The sequence below is a fragment of the Numenius arquata genome, chromosome 10 (genome assembly GCF_964106895.1).
Source record: "Numenius arquata chromosome 10, bNumArq3.hap1.1, whole genome shotgun sequence".
Taxonomy (NCBI): domain Eukaryota; kingdom Metazoa; phylum Chordata; class Aves; order Charadriiformes; family Scolopacidae; genus Numenius; species Numenius arquata.
The window spans coordinates 42293994-42300756 of NC_133585.1; the positions used below are offsets into that span (position 1 = coordinate 42293994).

The window sequence follows — 6763 nt, forward strand, 5'->3', positions numbered from 1 at the left end:
GTCAAATGTAAGTCTGCCAGGAGTTTTGCTTAAAGCACTTTACAGCAGCAGCGCTATTCATAAGGTAAAACAAACCAGTTACAGACACTGGCTACCTTGTATTGAGACCAGATACAAAAATTTACATGTTTTATTTTGTAGCAAACCGTACTCTGTCACATATTATTACTCTTATGCACCGCTACCCAAGTTTACATTCACGCATATCCTAGAGTAACCTGCATCTGACTTCATTCATCCGAGATCAGTGTTCAGTATCAAACACAGCGCAGACTACTGATAAAGGCAGAAATCTGCATCTAGTTAATCATCCTAATTGTTACGCCGACCACTTTAAAATGCACTAATCAGTGTTATACACAGATGTAAAGTGCGTTCAGCAGTAAAAATCACCATCTTAATGCTTACCCAAACAAATTTCACATTTTAAGGGGAGACTGAAGCTCAGCACATTTTAGTTAAAAAATGAAAATGGAATTCGATGGTAGGAGACAGAACTTCGAGGCTCACTTTAGATCTTAAGCTAAATCAAATTTGATCTTTTCAAAGCATAAAACACACCACCACACAAGGTCTACTCATCATCCTGCAGGGGATGGAGGCCAAGTGCCTGCTGTTTTGTCAGGGCAGGCTCCTACACTCACTTAGAGTCACCTCGCTGCAGGGTCTGCCCTTGTACCCTTGGAGACAGGCTTCTACAACCAGGACCACCCCAAGGAGGCATGGCTAAACCAGGGTCCATTAGCAACCCCAGGGCACTCTCCGCAGTGCTTCGGTCAAATTCTTCTGCCAGGGCTCTGCAACCTCCCACTTGAAACATCCTCTGCAGAAGGCGAATGGACAGTGGCAAAGCCAGCACCTCTACCAGGCTAATAATTAACTCAACTGATGTTAGTGATAAAAGGAAAGAAGTTGGTCACCTGGATATACAGTCAGCTGGAGAAGAGTCAGAACAGTTTGTATGGAGAGAAACCCTGCTAACAAACCTGAGTTCATCAAAGGTGCCAAACATGGACAATGTACACCCACTCCTCCTGATCTGTGTGAATTTCCAAAAGGACTCAACCAAGTCCCTCAACAAAAACTAAGGGCTTTCTTAAGGAAACTAGGCAGACAGGGGTAAGAGGAGAGGTCCTGTGTGGAGAGATAGATGGCTAAAAAATAGAAACAGGGTAAGGATGGGAGTAAATGGTCTCTTCTTGGGGCAAACAGACGTCACCAATGAAGTTCAGCAGAGACCCATGCTCAGACTTTGGCTGTTTGACTCATTTGTGTGAGACAAGGAAAGGGGAATGAACAGCAAGTTGCAGAAGTTTGTTGATGATAAAAAAAAACATAAATAAATATTGTGGTAGCAAGGCCAGGATGTGAGGAATTCCAGACAGTTGGAGTCAATAACACTGCAGAGGAAAGTTAATGCAAATAAACACAAGAAATGTAAGGAGATGCACATGGGAAAGACACAGCCATGGCTATACGTAACCGAGGGATTCTAAACTGACCATACTCCTGAACAACATCTTGACATTACGATTTCACAGATTCACGAAATTAACTCACTAGCAGTCCAAAACACAAATAAAAGTTACAAATCATTAAGAAAGAAAACAAGGCATAGTTATGCCACTGTATAGCCCCAAAGCTACCCTACATGTTGAAAACTGATCGCTACATCCTGAAAAGTCCAGATGCTCTCATCCTAAAAGGGCATGTAGAACCAGGACAGACTCTTGGAAAGGGATGCTTGCGGTCAGTAATGCCTTCCATACAAAGAATATCTGAGTAGGCAACTCTTCAGCAGGTGAGAAGCCAACTCGATGAGGAAGACAGAGGCTTACAAAGTCATGAGCGGCATAATGCAGGATCAGTAACCATCTCTGTCCCACAAGATCTAGGAACCACCAAATAAAGGAAGGCAGCCTAGAACAAGCAGGAGGAGGGGATTCTTTACACAGCCAGCAGCAGACCCACAGAACAAGCAGCACTCCTGACCAAAGTCCATGGAGGCTGCAAGGAGGCCCCAGGGGCCTGCAGACAGACCAGACAAGCATTTGGAACTGAAAGCCACCAAACGTTTTGAAACAGGGAAAGGTTGCACCCAGCTCTAGCAACCCCAAGCTGAGAACAACATCTATAGATGCTCGGAGAGCACCTGTAGAGGAGGTCTTGAATAAGGTCATCCTGTTCTTATTTCTCCTTGGGCACCTGCTTAAAAGGAGAGAAAAAAAAGAAAGAAAAAAGAGGGGAAAAAAAAGAAAGTTTGCAGAAGACAGCAGATCAAAAAGGGTGCAGGCTGAAGGTGAAGGGTTAAAAAAAACCCTAGAAAACTAAAGCAGGACCACACCCCCCCAGCATCTCAACAGCACCCTCTGCTCCTTAAAGCTCTGAGGCAGCAGCAATTAGTCTTCTGCCTAGAACTATGATGAGACAAGGAAAGAGGAATAGGTATAGAGATGCTGGGATCCTGCCCATCAAGTCTGGAGCCGATCAGCCCATGGAGCTGTGGCCAGCTCAGACAGGAGCAGAAGAACGCTGGCAAGAAGATCCCATTCTTTCATAAGGTGGCAGATAGGAAAACTATAAATCAAAAAAAAACCACCCATAAGCTCAGGAAGAGGCTTTGGAGGAGCCAGAAGAGGAACCGCAGCCTCATGCATTAGATGTACACGTGTCAAGGTCTCCTTTTCCCAGCAAAAGGGATGCGAGTCACAGAGTCAATGAAGCACATCATAAATGCACCCCTTTTCACCCCTCCTTGATTAGTTTTCTCATGTTTGATTTCAGTGGGTGATAAACTAGCCTAAAGTATAAGTCAGCCTCCAAGAGCTCCTCATCCCTTCCGATGGCAAGAGACCACTTTCCTTTCTGCCACAGGGCAAGGAAACAACACAGAAGCACTCAGAGGCATCTTTGAGGTGCTGCTTGGAGGTGAAACCAGCCACCACATGGCTTGCTCGAGTCCTGTGTGGCATACTGACCACAGCTGCTCTTCTACTCTCACTACATCTCCTAGAAGCAGTCAGGTACTGCTGACAGTCATAGAAGCTGTTATATAGCATCCATGGCTGGTTGTATTCTCTGTTGCACACACAGTACTTTTTGAACCGACTACAGACTTCTGTACGAGTTCAACCACTGCAACCACCACAGCAGACAGCTCCCGGGTGTTCTGCATAACAGCAAATGAGACAAACCCCATGCACAACGAGCTCAACTACTTGTTTTCAAATTTGCTTTAAGTTTCATCTATTCCAGTCCTCTAGTGACAGTGTAACTTGGAGCACTGGGCTCAGTTCACATCACCTGGGTCTGCTGTACAGACCCCCAAAAAACTCCTTTTTTGAGAAGATTTGTGAATTACTTCAATAGAAAATAGAAAAAAAATATAAGGCTTTCTGCAGTTCATTTTTTAACCTGAAGGATAACCTCAAACAGCTCACACACACACACTAATAAATAGTCTCCTTTTGCATGGTTTTGACTTAAAGAAAAAGGAATTTCCACACAATTAGATGCAGCTGTAAGCCAACACTTACTATTTTAGAGGGGGGGAAAAAAGCTAACTTGCAAAACATTTCAGAAAGCGGCACTTTCTGGCACTAAGCACATCACAACCCTTTCTAAGTAGCAATACAAGTTGTAGAGCAAGCATTTTATTTTTATGCCAGTTTTGAATGTCAGATTTTAAAAATAAAAAACGTTACCGCAGAAAATCTATATTCAGTTAACTCAGATGTACAGAAAAGCTTTTCCTGAGTCACTAAGCCTCATCTCCTACTGCCACAGCCAAGCTCGCGATACAAACTCCCCCAGTATATCCTCAAGAGCCAGTTAGTGGGCTTTCTCCCTCTTCTCCCATTTGAAGGTTGTTCTAGAACCTCACTCTGTTTAGGGAAGAAACTGTCTAAATTCCAGCTTAAGTTTCTTCGTGCCAGTTTGTATCCGTTTGTTCTCATGCCAACATTGTTCTTTAGGTTAAATAGCTCCTCTCCCTTTCTAGTGTTTATATTGCTGCTGTATTTGCAGATTGCAATCGTATCCCCTCTCAGGCCTCATTTGTTAGGCTAAACGAGCCAGGCTTTCCTCATCTCCTCCAGAAAAATTGGCATTTCTCTTCCCCAGCCCCTCTTTGCACCTGCCCAACCCATGCCTGGCACTCCCCAGGAGCTCGCAGCCATCCCACCACCCCTCCTGCCCATGTCCTGGCCTAACACACCCCACCATCGCCTTTACTTTCCCCACAGCAGGAGGACAGCAGCAGCCTGGTGGGCGACGAGCTAACACATCCAGCACATCTCCTGCTCTGCTGTCCCCAGCAGCCGAGCTCCTTGCTTGCAGCAGGGAACAAAGGCAAAACCTCGTCTTCTTCTCCTAGCCAGGGGTGCACATATGGCACAGTTTGTTTTCAGCACAGATGATTTGTTCAGGTGTGACCGCACATCCCATAGATCTGCCATCTGACAGATGACGGAGATGCAATCAGTTGATTACCTACCAACCATCAGGATTCATTTTCGTTTTTCACAGCCTCTGCTAAAAAAAAAAAATAATCCTTGCAGTAGACAATCTCAAGCACTCACGTTCCTTCCTAACTAGCTCCCCAAGTCACCACTCTCTTCAGCTCAAAACCTGCAGCAGCCCTCTCTACGTTCCTCAGGCATTTTCTAAGGAAGCCACCATTCCAAGGGCACGGGAGAGTCCACCCAACACCCCACCAAAAATGACCATTTTTGTCACTGTTCCTGACTTAGCTGCAGAACTGAAAAAAAAAAAAAGAAATGATCCAGGCTTTCAAGTCACATATCCCCTCTCCCAGGAAGTGATTCCCACACTGTTGTGATCCACTGCTTAGATGCTTCCTTCACCAGGAAGGGCACATTCACTCATGCTGCTTCAGAGCCAAGAATCCTCCTCCTTGTTACATTCTTATTCTTCCTAACACACGATAAAACTATTCTTCCTCCCAAAGAGTCCTCTCCAAACCTCAGTCTCCCATAAGTGGCCAAAAACCCCCAAAATACAAGCCAGAAAGTATTCCATCAAACACTCATCGCTGTAAAGGAAGAACAAAAATACCCACACTCAGCATGGCTGTTCCAGGCAAGGAAGTTAATCAGCCAAGATTTTGTCCCAAGGTCACCGTAAGAGGATGTCTCTCCCTGTAAGTGCCAGGACATCTGCACGCTTATTTTAACCAAATGCAATAATACAGGCAGAAAATAGTTTTAAACTCAAGACATACAACTCATTCAAGCTTCCAGACAGTACCAGAGCATGAGATGGCAGGATGAGGAGGTGTCAGACCTAGAACGAGCTGGAGGAACACGATGGAGAGACAGAGGACACGGGAAGCCTGCAGCAGCTCAGCAGCAACCCGCACCTCGGCTTCTGGGGCGATACAGCAGATTTTTGGTGAAGTGCTGAACCTTGCTGCAGATACTGCTGTCCTGCACAACTTACTGCAGATCCCCGTTATCCTGTATGGCCACCAACAGCATCCACAACACACGCCTACCAGCCCATCACCGCTGCAGGCTTGGGTTTTTGGTTTTTTTTCTTGAGTTTAGTCATTTTGTGTTTAAAGCACAGACCTGCACTTATTCTCTCTAGCAAGTCGGAGCCCAGCCAAGAATCATAAAACGCTGCAAACAAACCGGCAAAGCAATGAAGCACGAATACGAACCATTACACTTTCCACCTTATCTGTCCGAATTCATTCCCCCTCTAGCCGCAACCAGAAGCGGCTCCGCTGCCGCCGTGGGACCCAAGTGATTTCCCCGAGAAACTTCCAGTGGGATTAAAGGGGGTTTTGTTCCGAGTCCCGTTTTTGGTTTGGTTTTTTTTTTTTTTTGCACACTCCCATTTGCGACCCTCAAGTACGATTCAATCACAGCGCAGAACTCGCACAGCCCCCTCTAATACCCACCAAAAAAAATAAAATAAAATTAAAAAAAGGTAGTTCTACAGGCACTTTTACTGCCTTTCATGCTTTTTTACCTCATCGTCGTCCGTCCCCCCCCATCCCCAGCAGACCCGGCCCGGCCGCCGTTTCCCACCGCGGCGGGGTGGAAGCCCCCGCCGGCTCCGGCCAGCCCTCCTCAGCGGCGGCGGCACCTCTGGGCGCCGGGGGGCAGGCAGCGGCGGGGATGCGCCTCAGCCGCCCCCGGGCAAGGGCGGCGGGACTCCCCCCGCCGGCAGCGGGCGGGCCGGCACGGCGGGCGGCCTCGCACCGGGAGCCCCGCCGCCGCCGCGGGGCAGGCAGCGCTGCCTTGCCCGTCCTCCCTCCCTTCCTTCCCTCTCTCCCGGCCGCAAAACGCACCTGCCCGCCTCACCGCTCCGCCGCCCGCCCCGGAGGCGCCGGTAGCCTGCTGCGGGATGCGGCCAGCCTTCCGGAAACGCTTCCCAGCCCGCTGCGCTTTACCCAGGAAACGATTCCGGCCGCCGCCGGCCGCCGCCGCCGCCCCTCCTCTCCCTCCGCCCCGGCCGCCGCCCAGCGCCGCGGCCCGCAGGGGGCCGGGCGAGGCTGAGGGGAGGCGAGGGGGGGGCCGGGCGCCATGTTGTGTGCCCGCCAGCCGGCCGGGGCGTGAGGCGCGGCCGTCGGCCACCACTGCCGCCCTCACCCACCCCCGGGCCGACGCCGGTGCCCCCCTCACGGGCGGGCTTTTAGTCAGCAGCTCCAGGGTATCTTCCAGAGCAGGTGGCTTTCCGTGAAGGGGGGTTTCTGCGTGAGGGCAGGTGTATGGAATCATAGAATTGTCTAGGT

The 6763-nt window shown here is 48.9% G+C and overlaps 1 protein-coding gene across 2 annotated transcripts in view; it reads right to left on the reverse strand.

Moving 5' to 3' along the window:
• Positions 1-6446, reverse strand: part of APBB2 (amyloid beta precursor protein binding family B member 2) — a 180463-nt gene extending 174017 nt beyond the window's left edge. Inside the window, exon 1 of one of the 2 annotated variants that reach the window (XM_074155296.1) lies at positions 6320-6446. The gene's annotated coding sequence lies outside the window, so the exon portion shown is untranslated. The remainder of the gene's footprint in view (positions 1-6319) is intronic. The other variant, XM_074155295.1, reaches the window with a different exon arrangement.
• Between the last annotated feature and the right edge of the window lie 317 nt (positions 6447-6763).